This window comes from Hemiscyllium ocellatum, chromosome 7 (genome assembly GCF_020745735.1).
Source record: "Hemiscyllium ocellatum isolate sHemOce1 chromosome 7, sHemOce1.pat.X.cur, whole genome shotgun sequence".
Lineage (NCBI taxonomy): Eukaryota > Metazoa > Chordata > Chondrichthyes > Orectolobiformes > Hemiscylliidae > Hemiscyllium > Hemiscyllium ocellatum.
The window spans coordinates 119,478,471-119,500,177 of record NC_083407.1 but is presented as its reverse complement, the minus strand read 5'-3'; positions in this window follow the sequence as shown (position 1 = coordinate 119,500,177).

Sequence of the window (21,707 nt, the reverse complement as noted above, 5' to 3'; positions counted from 1 at the left end):
TTTTTGGATATACTCTGCTTTGTCCAGGATGACCGTCATTCTGCCTTTATCTGCTGGTAGCATGATTTTGTTCTTATCGTTTCTCAGTGCTTTTAGTGCTTCCCTCACCTTGTTGTTGAGGTTATATGTTTGTCTTTTCCTTGTTATCAGGGGTACGATACTTTGTCTCACTGTTTGTTGTGTCTCTTCTGTCAGTCCACTGTTTCTGAGTGTGTATTCTAATGCTGCAAGGAAGTCTGCTGTCTTGGCGTCCCTGTGGTTGTAGTTGAGTCCCTTGGGTAGTATTGTTCTTTCCGTGTCTGTGAGCTGTCTGTGGGAGAGATTTCTAACCCAGGAGTGCTTTGTGGTGTCCTCTCTGTTGTATGTTAGTTTGGCCATTTTTTTCCTTTTAGTGCCGTCTTTTTTTAGCGGTGTGTGGTTCTGGTCTGTCCTATGGTGACGGCCTGTTCTATGGTCCGGGTCCATTCCTGATTGGTGGTTTTTAAAATTAACGATTTTTGGCCCTCAATTTCTTGACTGTACTTGTGTAGACTGTTGTGTGCGTCTGAGAATACGCACCGGATCATCAATGCCACACTCACAGGAATCCGATTCACGAGAGAGGAAGAAAAGGACAACTAACTCCCATTCTTGGATGTGATGGTACAGAGTACACCGAACGTAGAATTCACCACAAAAGTATACAGGAAAGCCATACACACAGACCAAGTCCAAAACGACGAAAGCACCCACCCCAACACACACAAAAGAAGTTGCATCAAGCCACTGTTCAAAACGGCCACAAAACACTGCAGTACACTCGAACTGCAAAAAGAATAAGAAGAACACCTATACAATGTATTCGCCAAAAACGGATCCCCCACAATTTCATCAACAGATGCCGTAGGGAAATACAACGGAATGAGGACATGTCACAACCCAAAGAACTAACCACGCTACCATATATCAAAAACATTTCTGAACTGACAGCCTGACTACTGCGACCACCAGGGCCCATAACAGCATTCAAATCACATTCACTCTCAGACAACTCACCAGGACGAAGGACCCGATACCCAGCATGAGCAAAACCAATGTAGTGTACAAAATCCCATGCAAGGACTGCACAAAACACTACATAGGACAAACAAGAAGACAGCTAACGGTCTGCATCCATGAACACCAACTAGCCAGGAAACGACATGACCAGTTATCCTTAGTAGCCACACACTCAGATGAAAACCAACAGGAGTTCGACTGGGACAGCACGACAATTATAGGACAAGCCAAACAGAGAAAAGCCAGGGAATTCCTAGAGGTATGGCACTCATCCACAGATTCAATCAATAAGCACATCAACATGGACCCAATATACTGACCACTGCAGCGGACAGCTGGAACTGACAACCGGACGCTATGGATACAAGTCACTATAAATGCCGGAGGAAACATCACAGAAGCGCATCACAGGAGGCTCCCAAGTACTGAGGATGTCACCTAGACGTCTGCAATACAAATTCCCAGCTCGGCTAATAGAACCACAACACCAAGACAATACAGCAGGCGGGTGAGCCTGGTAGCTCTGGTTGAGGGGAAGCACTGCTGAGGGCAGGGTAAGGCAAGGCAATAATTCTGTGAGCATTCAAGTCAGTTCAAGGTGAGTGCGTACAAACACCGAGTGAGCAGCCCCGAGGGACAGTCTATGAACTTGGTGTGTGTCCCTGAGCACAGTGTCCTTGCAGCAGTATTGAGGGTGTACAAACACGGAGTGAGCAGACCAGACGGGCAGTCCATGAGCTGGGTGGGTGTCCCTGAGCACGTATGTCCTTGCGGCAGCATTGCACTTAGAGTTGTCAGTGCACCCTGAGCTGCAGCATTGAAATACAAAAGTGTACTGTCAATGAGTCGGAGATGTGCTGGGATGGCATGATAAGGCTGGCATGTGACAGATGACAGCATAGGAGGGTGTGGAGTACATGCAGCTTCTGTCTGTGCAGTGTCCCCCAAGACTCTGGTGTCCACGATAGACAGCCGTAGGAGCGACGGGCGAGATGGAGTCACCAGTTACCAGCTCTGACTTTCACGTCCAATTCTCCTTATTGAGTTTCCCTACTGTGGGAGGGCGGGTATGAAGCTGCAAGTTGATGAGGAGAGATCCACTGAATGTGACTGTTGATCATCAGTCATCATTCATTCAACATTTTGCCACTGCTGCACTCAAATCTTGTTTTAAAGAACAGTCCAGCACAGGAACAGACCCTTCATCCCAGCAAGCACACACTGACACATGATGCCGTCCTAAAGTTAAGATGAAAGTTTTTGCTCCGACACCCTTTATGTCATTCTGTTCTCTACTTACTCCTATTTGTACCAAGATCCCTCTTAAACCTTGCTCTATTGGCTCCTTCTCCTATATCAGTGCATTCCAGGCACTTGCACGTTCTGTCTGGAAAAGCAAAAAAAAACCTTGCCGATCATATCTCCTGAACTTTCTCCTTTTTACCTAAAACCTACGGTCATGAGTAATTGATATTTCTACTTTGGAAAATAAAGCTTCTAACTGTCATTCTATTTATGCCTCTGATAATTTTGTAAATACCTATCAGGTAGCCCCTTAGCCAATGATGCCCAGGTGCACACAAACCATGTGTGTTCAATTTCTCCTTCTGGCTAATATCCTCCAAACAAGGCAACATCCTGGTAAAACATTTCCATATCCTCTCTAACACTTCCACGTCATTCTGCCGGTGACCAGTCATGTATGCAATATTCTAAATATGCCCGAACTAAGTTTCCCTACAGCTGCAATATGACCTGCTAATTTTCATACTGTATACTGTGATGCATGTCTGCAAGTTTGCCATCAGTCGTCTTGATCACCCTATCCACCAGTGTTGCCACTTTCCTGGAACTGTGGAGCTGTACACCAAGATCCCTTCGGATGTCGATGCGGCCAGTAGTTTTTCCATCCACTTTATACTTATCTCCTACATTAGACCTTCCAAAATGCATCACGTTGCAACTGTCCAGATAAAGTTACATCTGTGATTTCTCTGTCCAAGTCTGCAGTTGACCTATATCCTGCTGTATTCTCTGGCAATCATCCTCACAATCTGCAGCTCTGCCAATCTATTTACAGATCTCCAGTCACAAAAACGCTGTTCCACCACGACTCTGTCTTCTATGACCAAGCATTCTCTATCCATCTTACTAACTGTTCGCTGATCGCATTTCACTTCACCTTCTGCATGAGCCTGCCATAAGGAACCATAACAAAAGCCTAAGGTCCAAACGGCCAACGTCCAACCTCATGCCCTCATCAATCAATCTTGTCCCTGCTCAAAACAATCAATCAAGTTTGTGAAACAGAAATGTGCTGCATATTGCTATTAAGACAATACTAGAATACTGTTGCAGCTGTACATATTCAGACAAGTGATTATTCCATCATATTCCTGACTTGAACCTTGGAGGTTATATTAAATTCCCTACAGTGTGGAAACAGGCCCTTCAGCACAATAAGTCCACACCAACCCTCGGAAAAGTAACCTAACCAGACCCATTGCCCTGCCCTGTACATAACAATAACTAATGCACCGAAAACGATGGGCAATTTAGTATGGCTAATTCACCTGACCTGCACATCTTTGGATTGTAGGAGGAAACCAGAGCACCCGGAGGAAACTAACGCAGACACGGGGGGAATGTACAAACTCCACACGGACAGACACCCAAGAACGGAATTGAACCTAGGACCTTGGTGTTGTGAGGCAGCAGTGCTAAGCACTGAGATCTTGATGGATACTGTACACTGGAGGTCTGTCTGGCCGTGATGGTTACTGTACAGTGGGAGGTATGCCGGGCCGTGACGGTTACTGTACAGTGGGACGTATGTCGGGCTGTGATGGTTACTTCTCTTATTCCTGATGAAGGGCTTATGCTCGAAACGTCGAATTCTCTATTCCTGAGATGCTGCCTAACCTGCTGTGCTTTGACCAGCAACACATTTGCAGCTGTGATGGTTACTGTACAGTGGGAGGTATGTCGGGCTGTGATGGTTACTGTACAGTGGGAAGTACGTCGGGCCGTGATAGTTACTGTGCAGTGGGGGCTATGTCGTGCTGTGATGGAAGCTGTACAGTGGGAGCTACGTTGGGCGGTGATGATTAATGTACAGTGGGAGGTATATCACGCCGTGATGGTTACTGTACTGTGGGAGGTATGTCGGGCCATGATGATTACTGTACAATGGGAGGTATGTTGGGCCGTGATGGTTACTGTACAGGAGGAGGCATGTCGGGCCGTGATGGTAACTGTACAGTGAGGGCATGTCGGGCCGTGATGGTTACTGTACAGGGCGAGGTATGTCGGGCCATGATGGTTAATGTACAGTGGGAGGTGCGTCAGTCCAGGAAGTTGCAGACTCCATGAGTTGTACAGAATATGATTTTGCTGCTGCCGATGGACCATTGTACCTCATGGATGCATCGTCATTAGTTGCTTAATATGTTTAAAGTCTGTACCATTAAGTACATGTTATGGTGAGGAGGGTCTGCAAAATATGAAGTTAGCACTTGCTCCCCATAAGGACTGTGCAGTGACCATTCTTACCCATATAGGAAATGGTGGGGTATATCTGTGGCAGGCTGATTGGTGATGATGTGGTAAATTATATGGTTCCCTTTTATTAGCTCCCCATAACCTGCCACAGAGCAGTCTAGCTGCCACAGGATCCAGCATCAATTAAGATTAGATTAGATTCTCCACAGGATGGGGACAGGCCCTTCGGCCCAATCAGTCCACACCAACCCTCCGAAGAGCAACCCACTACCATGGCCAATTCACCACAGCTGCACATATTTGGATTGTCGGAGGAAACCCACGCAGACACAGACAACTATCTTTGTGGAGTTTGCACATTCTCCCTAAGGCTGGAATCAAACCTGGGACCCTGGTGCTGTGGGGCAGCAGTGCTAACTACTGAGCCAGCATGCCAACCTATATTGACTATGTGCCTCTTCTGCTTGGCTGTGTCCTTTCTGTGGGACAGAACCTACCAGAGAGGATGATGATGTTGCCTGGGACATAGTACTGTTCACATAATCTTGCTTTCCAGACAATATCTGATGGTTGCTTGATTAGTCTGTGGGAAATATACAACAGGTCACTTCTACATTCTGTATAAAGAAGAGTTAATATCACTTTGTTTTTTTACATCTTTTAAAATAAACCAAATCATTGTTTTTCACTTGAAAGCAATTGAAGTGAACAATAATTGAATTACCAGAGCGCACACCTAACTTTTACAGTTCAGTGACTGCAGTAAACAGCCGATTCATGCTCAGTTCAGTGAACACATCATCTTGCAGGCAGCAAAGCTGTTGGAGATGACATTGAGAAAAAACCTACATTCAGACACAGATTTACTGGCCCTCACCACGACATCCAAAACACTGGCCATTTCGAAAATCTGTCCAGGGAGCTTCCAAACTGGAGCTGGGCAGTTACTCACACAATCTCTCACAACTGACTGGTTAGAGACATATCTGAACAACAGGGAGATGGACTTGGCGCAGACTGGTCAATGGACTAGCACATGACGCTGGTCCAAATGCAGTTTAATATTTTTAACAAAGACCTGTAAACAGCCATGTTTTGCAAGTTTACCCCTTCTGGTATGCCACCTAAACTCTGTAATTCTGTACCTTGGACACAATCCTGAAAGACTGTGTAATAAAGATGAAGGGTTCATGCAGCACATGGCATCTTACATTGAATCGCTCATAAACCACATCCAGTGTATGTTATCTCCACAATGTCAGTATCCAAACAGAATTGTGCAGCTCCATTGATGGCCGGCATCAACGCAGCCCAACATTCTTGTGTGTGACTTGAACTGGAAATCTCTGTGTAAATGTTTGCAGCATTGTTCTAACCATTAACAGCAAAGTCTTTTTACTGAATGTCCGACATCCATTTGTAATACCAACTTTTAGCTTGTCCAACACCCCTTCCACCTCTTTATTCAGTTAATTTTTATATAAATATGATGACCTCACCTCACAGTATGGAGCATTGAAATGATGGGTCTCATTTCAACACACAAGATCAAGTTATTATTAAGTGCAACGACTTTGAAATTAGAACATAGAACATAAAACAGTACAGCACAGAAGAGGCCATTCAGCCCACGATGTTGTGCCAACCATTAATCCGCATGTATGCACCCTCACATTTCTGTGACCATATGCATGTCCAGCAGTCTCTTAAATGTCCCCAATGACCTTGTTTCCACAACTGCCGCTGGCAACGCATTCCATGCTTTCACAACTCTCTGTATAAAGATTCTGCCTCTGAAATCCCCTTTATACTTTCCTCCAACCTGCTTAAAACTTTGCCCCCTTGTGTTAGCCATTTCTGCCCTGGAAAATAGTTTTTGGCTTTAAACTCTTTCTATATCTGTCATTATCTTGTATATCTCAATTAGGTCCCCTCTCCTCCTTCTTTTTTCCAATGAAAAAAGTCCGAGCTCAATTAAACCTCTCTTCATCAGATAAGCCCTCCAGTGCAGGCAGCATCCTGGTAAACCTTCTCTGAACCCTCTTCAAATCATTCACATCTTTCATATAATAAGGCGACTAGAACTGGATGCAGTGTTCCAAGTGGAGTTTAATCAAAGTTTCATAGAGCTGCAACATGATCTCACGACTCTTAAACTAAATCCTCCTGTTACTGAAAGCCAAAACACCATGTGCTCACAACCCTTTTCACTTGGGTGTCCATTTTAAGGGATCTATGTATCTGCACACCAAGATCCATCTGTTCCTCCACACTGGCAAGAATCCTATCCTTAATCCTGTACTCAGCTTTCAACTTCGACCTTCCAAAATGCATCACCTCGCATTTATCCAGGTTAAACTCCATCTGCTACCTCTCAGCCCATCTCTGCATCCTGTCAATGTCCCGCTGCAGCCTACAACACTTCTCTTCCGTCAACGACACCTCCAAACGTTGTGTCGTCTGCAAACTTGCTGACCAATCTTTCAATTTTATTAATGAGCTCATCCAAGTCATTAATAAAAATTACAAACAGTAGAGGCCCAAGGACTGAGCCCTGTGGAACACCACTCACCACTGACTTCCAGGCAGAATATTTTCCTTCTACTACCACTCGCTGTCTTCTGTAGGCCAGCCAATTCTGTATCCAGACAGCTAAGTTCGCCGGTGTCACATTCCTTCTGACCTTCTGAGTGAGCCTACTGTGGGGAACCATATCAAATGCCTTCCTGAAGTCATTGTACAACACATTCACAGCTCTACCCTGATGATGACCTGCCCCTCACAAAGCCGTGTTGACTGCATTTAATCAATTGCATCTTCCAGGTGGTCAAAAATCATATCCCTCAGAATAATTTCTAACACCTTGCAGACGACAGATGTGAGACTTACTGGACTGTAATTGACGGGGATTCCCCTATTTCCTTTCTTGAAAAGAGGAATTACATTTGCTTCTCTCCAGTCCTCAGGTACAACTCCAGTGGAGAGTGAGGATGCAAAGATCTTCGCAAGAAGTGAAGCAATCACATTTGTCATTTACCAAAGCAGCCAAGGACAAATCTGATACGGGCCCGGCGACTTGTCAATATTAATGTTGCTCTTCAGAGGGTCTGTGTGGATTTGTTGGGCGGAAGGGCCAGTTTCCACACTGTAAGCTAAAATGTGCTTTAAAAAGCATTTGTCTGTCATCATTTTGATTCAAACTTCGACCCACAAAGCCTCATTTGAGGACCCTTCCTTTCAGCAGTAACTGACTTGTTAATTAATAATACAACACCACATCCTCTTTAACACCCTGCCCTATCTTGCCTACAGTTCCAGTACAATACAGTATTGAGTTGTTAGCCTTGACCTCCCTCAAACAGGTCTCTGTGAGGTAAAAATGTCACAACTCCACATGTCAACTCATTCCCTTATCACATCTGTCAGCTTGTCTGATAATATTCCCAGCATTAATGTAAGCTGGAATATAATACCTGGAATGCCCTGGACCTCATAGTTCTTCAGTCATTTCCTGTTTGTTATCAAGCTGCTCAAACCATGAACCACAACTCTCACTCTGGCACCGAATGAATATATGTGGAATTGTAATTTCTTTTTTTAATAAAATGTATTCATCAAGTGCAGCTTTCCAGAACTGAGCAGTCAGCACCACATACAATAAGTTTCTGATGGTTAATTCCCCACTCAGTGTACAGAGGGGACAACCCTCAGTAATGGAGAAAGTAAGGACTGCAGTTGATGCAGATCAGAGTCAAAAGGTGTGGTGCAGGAAAAGCACAGCAGGTCGGGCAGCATCCGAGGGGCAGGAGAGTCGATGTTTCGGTTATAAACTCTTCATCATAAAGGCATTGATGCATTCCTTCATGTTTTCATTCCATGATTCGCAGAATGTTGTGAACTGTACTTACTCAAGAAAGGAAGCACTGTATATTGCACTGATATGGAAATCAGCCAATCAGTTGGTTGGACATGGTGTAGAAAAGTTGAAGGGAAGTACAGACTGATTGAATGAATTACAAACATAAGGATAGATAAACCCCCTAGACCAGATGGGGTGACCCTCGGTTACTCCAGGAAGTGACGGGAGAGATTGGCATGCCTTTGGCGATGATCTTTGTGTCCTCACTGTCTACTGGAGCAGTGCCATCAGATGATTGGAGAGTGACAAATGTCATTCCCTTGTTCAGGAAAAGGAATAAGGATAACTCTGGGAATGACTGAACAGTCAGTCTGACATCAGTAGTGGGCAAAGTATTGCAGACGTTTCTGAGAGAGTGTTTTTACAATTATTTAGAAAATTATAGTTTGATTAGAGATAGTCAGCATGGCTTTGTGAGGAGCCGGTCATCTATCAGAAATCTTATTGAATTCTTTGAAGATGTCAAAAAAATACGTTAATGATGGTAGACTAGTAGATGTGGTGAACAAGAAATTTAGCAAGGCATTCCCCATTGTAGGGTCATTCAGAAGGTACGGAAGCATTGGGAGCAGTGAAATTTGGCTCTCTGAATATGTCCGTGGCTGGCTCATAGAAGACAGAAGATGGTAGTTGATGGAAAGTATTCAGCCTGGATCTCAGTGACCAGTGGTGTTCCACAGGGATCGGCTCTGGGACATGTGCTCTTTGTGATTGTTATCAATGACTTTGATAAGGAAGTGGACAAGTAGGTTAGTAAGTTTGCCAATGACACGGAGGTTGGTGGGTTGTGGATAGTACGGCGACCTATTGTAGGTTGCATCAGGATATTGACAGGATGCAGAGCTGGGCTGATAAGTGGCAGATAGAGTTCAACCTTCAAAAGTGTGAAGCAATTTATTTTGGAAGATTGCATTTTCATAAAGAATACGGGGTTAAAGGCAGAATTCTTGGCGGTGTGGAGTGACAGAGGGATCTTGGGGTCATTGTCCATAGATCTCTCAAAGTTGCCACCCAAGTTGATAGGGTTGTTCAGAAGGAATATGGTGTGTTGTCTTTCATTATCAGGGAGATTGAGTTTAAGAGCAGCAAGGTAATTTCTTCGCTCTGTAAAGGTGTGGTTGAACCACACTTGGAATATTGTGTTCAGTTCTGGTTGCCTCATTATAGGAAACAAGTGGAAGCCTCAGAGAGTATGCAGAGGAGATTTACCAGGGTGTTGTCTGGACTGTAGGTCATGTCTCACAAAGAAAAGTTGAGCAACTAGGGTTTTCTTCCAGCGGTGGTAATAGAGTTAGATACATTAGGGATATTTAAGAAGACTCTTGAATAGGCACACAAAAGTTAGTGCATTGAAGGTTATGTAGGTTATCTGATCTTAGAGTAGGATAAAAGGTTGGCAAAACATTGAGGGCTGAAATGCCTGCACTGTGCTGTACCGTTCAATGTTCCAAGATTCACTCAGCTTGTGGATTCTCATTAGTTGGTGAATGTGTGAGGGAGTGAGGTGTGTGAGGAAGTGAGGGAATGGAGAGTGTGAGAGAGTGAGGTGTGTGAGATCAGGAAGATGGGGAGGTGCGTTAGACCAAGACTTCCAGTTTTGATGTAATTGTTGCATTCACCTGAGTGTCAGCACAATATGTGTGGTTATCTAGACCAGACAAAATCCACCAAGTTCAGTTATTAAAACGATTTTTTGCTTGCCGTTTGCTCGTGTGTTCTTCAGATACATTCTGCTGGGTGACCTATGAATTAGTACCTGATCATGTATAATTTTATTTTGATACTTTTGACTGTGAAGGTACATTTATTGGATATAGTTTCAGAGGGTTCACTTTGAGACACAAAATGCTGCAATAGACTGTCAATTGTGAACGTTTTCACCCATTGTCTGGTCCAGGGTGCAGATATATGGAGTCTGCCAGTTGTCATCACTATAATTAACTTTTGCGATGTGATTGTGACACTCCATGTCCATACATCTGCTCCCTGGGCCAGGCTGCGACTGAGGGTGAATTTCTAAGACATAGTTCCTAGTCAGTCATTGGTATCTAATTTAGACAGAATTTGTACCTACACTGAGAGCAGTGGTAGCCTGTTGGCTAGTTTCCTCCTGCTCAAGGTGGATTCCAAATGGTTCTCTGTGAGGGAATGTTTCTATGCCTGCCCTGACACAGGTTGGAAACCCACTTCACAGATTCAGGACCAGACCAATGTCTGTCTGAGTGCTACATGCAATTGTGAGGTCCAGAATTCACCTGAAATCACCTTTTTGGAATCCACTTTTAATGTCGGTCATTAAAGTGATTGATTTAATGACATGAACAATAGTCAGGAGTTTGCCATGTTTGTGAATTGGGCAATAATAAGGTCTGAGCTGCAATTATTCAACTGAACAATAATTGAATTAAAATATAAACACCGAACGACCTTTTATGATACAAAAGTAAAGAATGCACATTTTGTTTGTATCAAAAAAGAACATGTTGTCTGACTATGCTGGTGATCACAATTACACATTGAATCTCAGTATTCAAATGCATATATTGTCGCTCTATCATTTGTAAAATGGTTGACCTCTGACTGATTGAATTTTCAGAGTGAGCAAATAATTGAACAATTAAATAGAATTATTACTCTTACACATTTAAATATAATCAATCAATTTAATTTCTCGCCTGAAATGTGTGAGCATCAGTTATTTACCATCGATTATATTAGTTTTAAAATAATGATAGAAAAGGATAGACTAGATCTAAAAGTTGAAGTTCTAAATTGGAGAAAGGCTAATTTTGACGGTATTAGGCAAGAACTTTCAAAAGCTGATGGCGGCAAATGTTTGCAGGTAAGCAGATGGCTAGAAAATGGGAAACCTTCAGAAATTAGATAGCCGGAGTCCAGAGACATTATATTCCTGTTAGGGTGAAAGGAAAGGCTGGTAGGTATACAGAGTGCAGAATGACTAAAGAAATTGAGGGTCTGGTTAAGAATAAGAAGGAAGGATACGACAGGTACAGGCAGGATAGATCGAGTGAATCCTGAGAAGAGCATAAAGGCCAGAGGAGTATATTAAAGAGGGAAATCAGGAAGGCAAAAGGGGAACATGAGATAGCTTTGGAAAAATAGAGTTAAGGAGAATCCAAAAGGATTTTACAAATACATTGAGAACAAAAGGTTGAACAAGGAGAGAACAGAGCCCCCAAAGATCAGCAAGGTGCCTTTGTGTGAAGCCGCAGGAGATGGGAGAGTTACTAAGCGAGTATTTTGTACCAGCTTTTACTCAGGAAAAGGGCATGGGAGATATAGATATACGGAGAAATAGATGGTGACATCTTGGAAAATGTCCATATAACAGAGGAAGAAGTGCTGGATGTCTTGAAATGCATAAAAGTGGAAACATCCACAGGACCTAATAAACCAGGTGAAACTTGAAAGGGTTCCGAAAAGATTTACAAGGATGTTGCCAAGGTTGTAGGGTTTTAGCTATAGCTGGAGTTTGAACAAGCTGGGGCTGTTTTCATTGGAACGTTGGAGACTGCGGGATGACCTTATAGAGTTTGATAAAATCATGAGAGGCGTAGATAGGGTAAATAGACAAGGTTTTTTTCCTGGTGGGGTGAAGTCCAGAACTAGAGGGCATAGCTTTCAGTTGGGAAGGGAAAAATATAAAAGATATGTAAGGGGCATTTTTTTCACTCACAGGGTTGTACGTGCGTGGAATGAACTGCCAGAGGAAGTGGTGGAGGTTAGTACAATTGCATCATTTATATGCCGTCGGGATGGGTATATGAATAGAAAGTGGATATGGGCTGAGTGCTGGCAGGTGGGACTAGATTGGGTTGTGATATCTAGTCGGCATGGACAAGTTGGACCGAAGGCTTTTTTTTCCATGCTATACATCTCTTTGACCCTGTGACTGTAATTTAGAAATGGCAATAATTTAACATGAATTACCAAATAAATAAACCATTTATATTATTAAATTGTAGCAGACAATAAGTTGAAAACTTGCTCTTTTTAGAATGAATGATAAAGAATAAAGAATATTCCAACACAGGAACAGACCCTTCGGACCTCCTAGCCTGTGCTGATCCAGATCCTCCTATTTTCTAAAAATGCCATCTATTTTCTATGGGCCAGTATCTGTCTGCTCCCTGCCCATTCATGTTTCTGTCTAAATACATCTTAGATAACGCTATCGTCCTTGCTTCAACCACCTTCGCTGGCCACATTTTCCAGGCTGCTACCGCCCTATGTGTAAAGAACTTCCACATTATATATCTGCCCTAAACCTTTCCCCTCTCTCTTCAAACTCGTGACCCCGAGTAATTGAGTTCCACAATCTGGGGAAAAAGCTTCTTGCTATCCACCCTGTGCATATCTGTCTTGAATTTGTAGACCTCAACCTTCGTCTTGATCATGAAATTAGTCATAATTAACTCAATATTCTTCATAACCTGCACCATCCATCCTAGGCAACATCCTGGTGAACCTATTCTGTTCCCTATTCAAAGCATCCACATTCTTTTGTTAATGTGGTGACCAGAACTATATGCAGTATTCCAAATGCGGCCAAACCAAAGTGCTATGGAACTGTACTCAACACCTGATCCAATGAAGGAAATCATGCCATATGCCACCGTCACTACTTTACTGACCTGTGTTGGCATCTTCAGAAAACAATGGACCCGAACACCCAGATCTCGCTGTATGTCAATTTTCCCCAGGAAATTTCCATTAACTGGCAAGTTCATTCGTGAACTGGCTCTTTCAAAATGCATGACCTCGCATTTGCAGAGATAGAACTCCACCTGCCATGTCTGTGCCCATCTCTGCAATGTATCTATATTCTGCTGTATTCTCTGACAGTCCCCATCACTATCTGCTACTCCAATAATCTTGGCAAACTTGCTAATCAGGCAAAATATACCTTCTTCAAAATCATTGATATATATATCACAAACAACAGTGGTCCCAGCACGGATCGCTGTGAAACACCACTGGTCATAGGTCTTCATTTGGAGAAATCCCCTTCCAATATTGCTCGCTGTCTTCTGTTGCGCAGCCAGTTCTCTATCTATCTAGATATAACACTCTGGACCCCATGCGACTTCAACTTCTCCATCAGCCGACCATGGAGAACCTAATAAAACGCCTTACTGAAGTCCCTCAGTATCTTCTCCAGCAGCCTCCCTATCAGGCTTGCCAGTCTACAATTACCTGGATTACCTCCGCTATCCTTCTTAAACAAGCGGACAATATTAGCAATTGTACACTCCTCTGGGACCTCAACCATGTTCAATTATCCTGCAAATACATATGTTAAAGCCCCAGTTGTTTCCACACTCATATCCCTCAATAACCTGTGGGTGATCCCATCCGGACTTGGAAGCTTGTCTAACTTAACACCTTTCATAGTATCCAAAACTTCCTCCCTCTTTATGTCTACTTGACCCAGAGTCATTGAAATCTATCCATAGCCTCAACATCCGTCACATCCCTCTCCTTGGTGAATAAAGATGCAAAGTACTCGCTAAGAGTCTTACCCATTTTCTCTGACTTCATGCATAACTTTCTTCCTGTGTCCTTGTGTGGGCCAACATTTCTCTAGTTACCCTCTTGATCCTTATATATGAAAAAAAGTCTTTGGGATTTTCCTCAACCCTGTTTGATAACGATATCTCATGACCACTTTTGCCTCTCTTAAATCCTCGATATTTACTGTGAATGTAGCTAGTGAAAAGAAAATAAACATTTGTTTGTGCAAGTGGGAACTCAGACCTTTTCAAAGTATTTTGTGCCAAAAAATATTTGAAATCCGTCTCGGTGCAAATAAAAAGCAAGAGAAGAAACCTCTTGGGAAGAGTAATTTTCAGCCACTGTCCCCCCAAAATACTTCTGAGGTAGAAAAGAGTGAGGGTTTGTAACAAGGGCACAACAGTAACTATGGCTGGTTTGAACATGCAAATTGGCTCAAGTAATAAACTTATTAGTGATATTCTTGAATAAAGATTCATAGAGCGTATGAGAGATTATTCCTGAGTGCAGGACGTCATGGAACCAACCAGAGAATGTTACGGCATGGTGGCTCAGTTGTTAACACAGCACCAGGGTCCAGGTTGGATTCCAGCCTCGGGGGACTGTCTGCTTGTATTTTGCACATGCTGCCCCTGTCTCTGTGGATTTCCTCTCACAGTCCAAAGATGTGCAGGTCATGTGAATTGCCCATGCTAACTTGCCCATAGAGTTAGGTACATTACTCGGAGGGAAGTGGGAATGGGCGGGTTACTCTTTGGAGGGTCGGTGTGGACTTGTTGGATCGAAGGGCCTATTTCCATACTGTAGGGAATCTAATCTAATTTAGATTTGATATTGTGTAATAAGAAATGATTGGTGGATGAGCTTTGCCTTGGAAGGAGAAACCACAACTAGCTGGAATTTCACAAACAGATTAAAAGAGTGAAGGCTGAGTCATACATGAGTGTTTTAGTGTTAGGCAATGATAATTAAGCTGACCTAAGGAAGGATTTGGCCTGGGTGGACTGGGGGGAAAAAGAACAGTCAAAGGCAGGACAGCTGAAGAAATTGGCAATAATTAGTGAGATACGATACACTAAAGAGGAATTGCATAACGGAGAAAAATCATCCATATCTTAATAAGGAAGTCAACGATAACATGAAGGCGAATCCCAGTGCATATCATAATCATACGTGAGCCACACTGTGGAGGATTGGGCAAGTCAGTGATCTTGTGGTGTTATCATTGAAGTCTTACGTGATAAACCCAGATAATGTTCGACTGACCTGGGTTCAAATCCTGCCACAAGTGGTGGAGCTTAAATTCAAATCTGGAATTAAGAGACTGATGGTGGTTATGAATCGATTGCTGAGAAAAAACTTACCTGGTTCACTGAAGTCGTTCAGGGAAGGAAACTGCCATTCTACCATAGATTCACCACTGTCAGGTTGAAGATGTATATTCTTATCTCCATTCTAAAGATTTTCTCATGACTCTCAGGCTATATCCTTGAATCCTTTCTTTCCTAACAGTGGAAGCATCTTCCCAACATCTGCTCTGACCAGGCAACCAGTATTCTGTATGCTTCTATTGGAGCCTGCTCCATCCTTATAAACTCCAGCGAGTATAAACCCAGAGACTTCATATGTTGAGGTTTTCATTCCTAGTACGATTCTTATGATTCTCCTCTGAGCACGGTCAGGGTTGGTACATCCTTCCTGAGTTATGGGGCCCAAAATGGTACACAATAATCCAATGTGGTATGACCAGAGTCTTTCAGAGCAGTGGAAATCCATCCTTTCAAGTCATCACAAAAGAGGTGTCATCACTGTATTTGCCTTTTTGACCAGACGGGCCACCTGAAATAATAATCTTAAGATGGACAATAGTAAATTGTTACAAAAATGAACAATGATTGAAGCATGCTGGGAAGTAGAATCCAACCTTGACCAAACTCTTTGTGCTCATCCACATGCTGCAGAATGCAGACAGGCTGCAGCTACCCAGAGATAGTTTGTGAACAAGCCTGTAGCAGACCCTGTAATACATACCTGTAGTTGGACCTGAATGGGACAATGGAATGTCGCCTTTGGGCCATTCATGTGACAACCCCAGGTTGAATCTGATTGATCAGGGTAAATGAACCTGAACATTCCATTGGAAGATCCTCCACACCTTCCCAAAAGGCGTGAAGCCTTGGAAGGATAAGAATCACCACAAAACCGCACGGAGAGTGGTAACTCGTGAATAACCACTTAAAGAGAAGACGCCTACAAGACCATCCGAAGAACCAGAGGACTTCATCAGATGGAATCCGGCCAAATACTGGTGGGGTGGTATGTGATCATCCAAAGTTAAGTTAAATCATAAGATATATTATAGTGTTTTTCATTGCATTATTATACGATTTATTGTTTTCAGATTAATTGTGTTCAATAAACAAATATCATTGTTTATAAGAGTTGTCTCAGTTCTTTGCTGAATATAAGATTGCAAACACACTTTGCGGCAGATACAGCACGTTCCTAACTACTGACACCACCTGCACATTTACCTTGCGACAATCCTGACCGGAACTCGCAACACTCTGCACTTCAGACTTCTGAATTTTCTCCCCAGTTATAAAATTGTCCACGCCTCTCTTCTATCTCCTAAAGTGCACCACCTCGCAATTGCCCAAGTGTACTCCATCTGCCACGTCTTTGCCCACTCTCCTACCCTGTCTGAATCCTTCTGCAGCCTCCCTGAGATCTCAATGATACCTCTCCCTATGTCTACCTTTGCGTTATCTAAACACCTCGCTGGATTGCCCTCAGTTCCGTCATCTAGATTGTTAATGTACAAAGTAAAAAGTTGTGGTTCCCTTGCAGAACACCAGTTGTCATTGGCTGCTATCCTGAGAAGGACACTTTTATTCCCACTCTCTGCCTTCTGCCAGACAGTCAAGTTTCTGTACACACTAGTACCTTGTCTCTGACACCATGGACCCTTATCTTACTCAGCAGCCTCCTGTGAAGCACCTTGTCAACGTCCTTCTGGATGTCCAGATACATAGTATCCATTAGCTCTCCTTAGTCTAACCTGCTTGTTACATCCTCAAAGCGTTCTAACAGATTCATTAGCAAGACCTCCCCTTGATGAAACCAGACTGACTTCGCCCTAATTTACCATGCACCTGCAATTACTCAGAAATCTCATTCTTCACAATGGATTCCAGGAACGTACCCATGACCGGGGTAGGCTAATCAGTTTGTAATTTTCTGTCTTTTGCCTTATTCCCCTTTTTAAACAGGGTGTCAGTGAGATCCAAGATGGCGCGACCCAGTCGGTCTGGGTCTGCAGAGCTCTACCCAAGACTCAGGCAAAGTGGGGTACCCACCCTCACCTCACCTGCTAAATTGCTGCAATAGTTTTTGCCCAGCATCCTTGGCCATTCTACATCAAACTTTAGTAGTCTGATGATTTTTAAAATGACCAGAGATAAAGGCTCTCGCAGTTCACAACAGACAGGGACTTCTCCCCCACGACCCCTGAGCAACAGAGACGGGGGCGTGAGCTGCTGGGGCGAGCCTTATCTCGGAGGCTTGTTAAACTCCGAGAGTTGATTGATGCTTCCATTGAAAAGACCAGTCCAGGTTGGAGTCGATCTCGGTCATGCTGAAGAAACATGACGGAGAGATTGAGAAACTCGGGCAGCGGGTAGGGGGGGGAGCGGAGCAACGGGCCGCAGCCTCCGAGACCACCGCTGAGTCATCAATGGGTCAGGTGTGGGCTCTGGAACAACGTGCTGTATCTGCCGCAAAGTGTCATCTAACTATTTCCGAACGTGCCCGAGTATATGTAGTGATGACGAGATAGCTTCCCAACATTGGCGCATGGACTCTTTCATATTGAAGGATAGTACGTTCATAAAATATTTCTTGCAGGAATTTAAAACTTTCTGGGATATCAACTCAAACACGGCCAGTAACCGTTCGGTGATGTGGGAGACTGGTAAGGCATACGAGCGAGGATTGGTCATCTCATATTCTGTGACCGGAAAAGACAAAAGAGAGAACAGCATCGGATCGAGGCTCGCCTGAAGGCGCCGAGACAGCGTATGTGGATAGACCCTCCATTCCTAAACTGCAGCGGATCACAGACCTTAGTGCAACTTTGAATTCCACACTTACTCAAATAGCAAAGAGGGAGATACTATTTGTGAAGCAGAGATTATTTGAACACTGTGACAAGCCTGGCAGGTATCTAGCATGTCTTGCCAGGAAGAAAAAGGCTCCCCAAGCCGTTACTTCTATTAGAAAGAATGCTGGAACCCTGTCTTGTGACCGTGAAATGAGCAATGCAGCGTTTAGAAAGTTCTGTTTGAAATTGTATAAGTCAAAGGGCTGTGAGGATAGAAAGAGGAAGGTAGAGTCTTTCTGAAAAAAAAAGCCTGGCCCTCCTGGGCCTAACCTTGGAACGGGGTTGTTCTTGAATGCACTCCCGGCAACCCAGGAAATACAGGAGGAGGTAAGGCACTCTATGGTGGCAAAGCGCCTGGACCAGATGGATTCCAGGCTGAGTTCTATAAAGAATTTATTGGGGAATTGGCCGGGCCACTTATAAATATGTATAATTATTCACATAGTCAGGGCTGCCTCTCGCCTTCTCTGAGAGAAGCAAATATTTTTCTCATTCTTAAGAAGGGAAAGGCCCCAGATGATTGCTTTTCACATAGATCTATGTCCTTGTTGAATGTGGATTTTAAAGTTCTCACAAAAATGTTGGCATTAAGACTGGAGAGGGTTTTACCATTCGTTATAAAAGAGGACCAGACGGAGTTTATACAGGGTCGCAGATCAACTAATGACATTAAAAGCGTTAAATATGCTATATGCCTACCAGAAGGGAGTGATACTGGAATTGAAGCAGAGATGGCATTTGATCGGGTAGAATGGCCATATCTCTTTTATGTACTGGAACGGTTTGGTGTTGGCGAGGTCTTTACTAAATGGATAACAGCATTAATTAATGATCCCAAAGCAGCGGTTTAAGTTCGGATAGCGTTAGTGTTAGGAGACATTGCCGTCAGGGATGCCCTCTCCCACCATTATTATTTACGCCAATGATTGAGTTGTTCGTGGAAGCTATATGAGCTGCCCCTAATATAATGGCTCTCGAGTTTGGATCGGGCAAGCACAAAATTACTCTCTATGCAGATGATGACCTCCTTTTCTTAAATGATCCATTGACACATGTGCCCTGCTTAATTCAAGCGGATAACTTATTTGGCATGTTCTCAAGTTATGAAATAAATTTTATGAAATCAGAGGCCATGCCACCGGGAGGTACTGCCAGTATATCCAATTTTCCGGTTGCATTCGTTTCCCCTTTCGGTAGTCACTGGGAGGTTTTCTTTACTTAGGTATTTTTAATACTCCGGCAATCGGTCAGCTGTATAAAGCTAATTATACACTTAGATAGGACCTTCAACGCTTGGAAGATCTCCCGATATCCTGTCTAGATAGAATAGCTTTGGTCAGCATGAATATCCTACCTCGCCTGTTATACGCTGTTAGAGTGCTCCCCTTGAAGCTGCTGAGACAGGCGCTGTGTAAGCTTTATGGTTGGCTCGGCTTCTTTACTTGGTGTCAGAGACGGCGCCTTATTAAATTAGAAAAGTTGCAGCTTCCACAAGTAAAGGGTGGGCTGGATTTTCCGGATTTCAGGAGGTACCAATTGAGATCTCTATTGTCCTTCGTAGCTTATTGGGTCTCTTGTGACCCACAAACAATCTGGTTAGATATGAGGCCTCCCAAACAAAGTATCCCCTCATCAATCTATTGTTTATGGACAAGATGACAGTTGTTAGGATCATTGTAAAAATCCTACTTTATTAAATACAATCAAAGCCTGGAGGATAATGCGACAGGATGAGGGCAACCTACAAAAATGCTCCCCCATACCCCGATAGTGGGAACGTTGGACTTCCAGCCAGGGCTGACTGATGCATATTCAGAACCTGGGAGTGCAAAGGTATCTTCTGTTTGGGAGATCTGTTCGATGGGGAGGTCATGATGTCCTTCAAACAGCTGCGTCAGAACTTTGGGCTGTCCAGTAAATATATTTTTCAATATTCTCAAATACGAGACTTTATACAAAAGAAGACCACACTGATAATTAATCCATATAAATCGGATAAGAAAAGGAGAGTGCTTTGGCCAATGGGCCCGCCTGCGGTTAGTACTCTCCACCACAAACTATTTAATAAAGTATCAGAGGACATGGAACGGTTATATAAAACCTACAGTCAAGTATTGGGGATGGAAATCTCCTTAGAGATGTGAGAGGACGTCTGGGAAATCGCCAGGAAGATGTCTATCTGTAACAGAACTCAGTCTATCCAATTCAAGATACTTCATTGGGCTCAAATGGCACCTGAGTGACTTGCAAAGTTCAAGGCAGGAGCGTCTCCAATATGTCCTACATGCAAAATAGAATTTAGTACTCTCACGCATTGTCTGTGGACCTGCCATAAGATCCACATGTTTTCGGACAGAGTAGCGAATGCCTTGGCAAAGATTTTGGTACGGAGATTGGGTGGGACCCAGTGCCTCTAGTTTTGGGCTCCCCAAATTTCCCTTTTTTGAATGTATACGGGAGGAAATTATTCATTATCCTTTCCTTTTGTCTGGAGAAAAACATTTTAGTGAAATTGATATCCGAAGGTCCCCGAGGACTTTCCATTTGGCCCAGGGTAGTCATGGAATATATCCCCCTTAACATCCTTACAAATATGGTGAACCAAAAGACGGAATTATTTTAGAGAATATGGCAGACCTTTTAGAACTACATTGACACAGATATATCGACCACACTGTTCAGAACCTTTACTTAGCCGTGGGCATGTTTCTGGCTGGTTCAGGGACCCCAGGGAGGAGGAATCCTGTGTCAATACGGTTTCGGTTATGACCGAATATAATTTTAAACATATGTATCTAGTTATTTATTTACTTATTTATTTTCTTTTCTCCTTTTGTTTATTTTTAGTAATGTAGGATATCCTATTTTATGATTTGCTAGCTTGGAGAATGAATTAGTAGTTTGATTTTAAATTCTAATTGGCGTTGTTGTAATATTGTAAAACATAATACATTCGTTTGTACTATTTTTATAATTTTGTAAAAAAAATCAAAAATCTTATTTTTATTAAAAAAAAAACAAGGTGCCACTTTCACAATTTTCTCATCTTCTGGGTCCCTCCCTGATTCCGAAATTTCTGGAAGATCACCACTAATGTCTCCATCCAGCTTATTTACCCATTTAGTTTTTCGAGCAACTTCTCCTCATCAGCTTTGCCTCCTTGAATTCTTGTGATTTCATTCATGTCTTCCCCCGTGAAATCTGACATGAAAAAGTTATTCAGTTTCTCATTTATTATTTGTTCCACACTACTATCTCACCAGCGTCATTTTCCAGTGCCCCAATATCCACTTCTGCTTCTCGTTTTTGCCCTTTATATATCTAAAGAGACTCTTACAGCCGTCCGTTATATCACTTGGACAGCTTATCCTCATATTTAATCTCCGTCCTTATTTCTTATTTTGTTCGTCTTTATAAGCTTCCCATTCCTCTGGTTTCCCGTTATCATTTGCCATGTTTTCTGCTTTCTCTTTTGCTTTTACCCGAGACATGCTTTCCCCAGTTATCAATGGATGCCTCATCCTCCCTGTACAATGCATCTATTACCTCGGG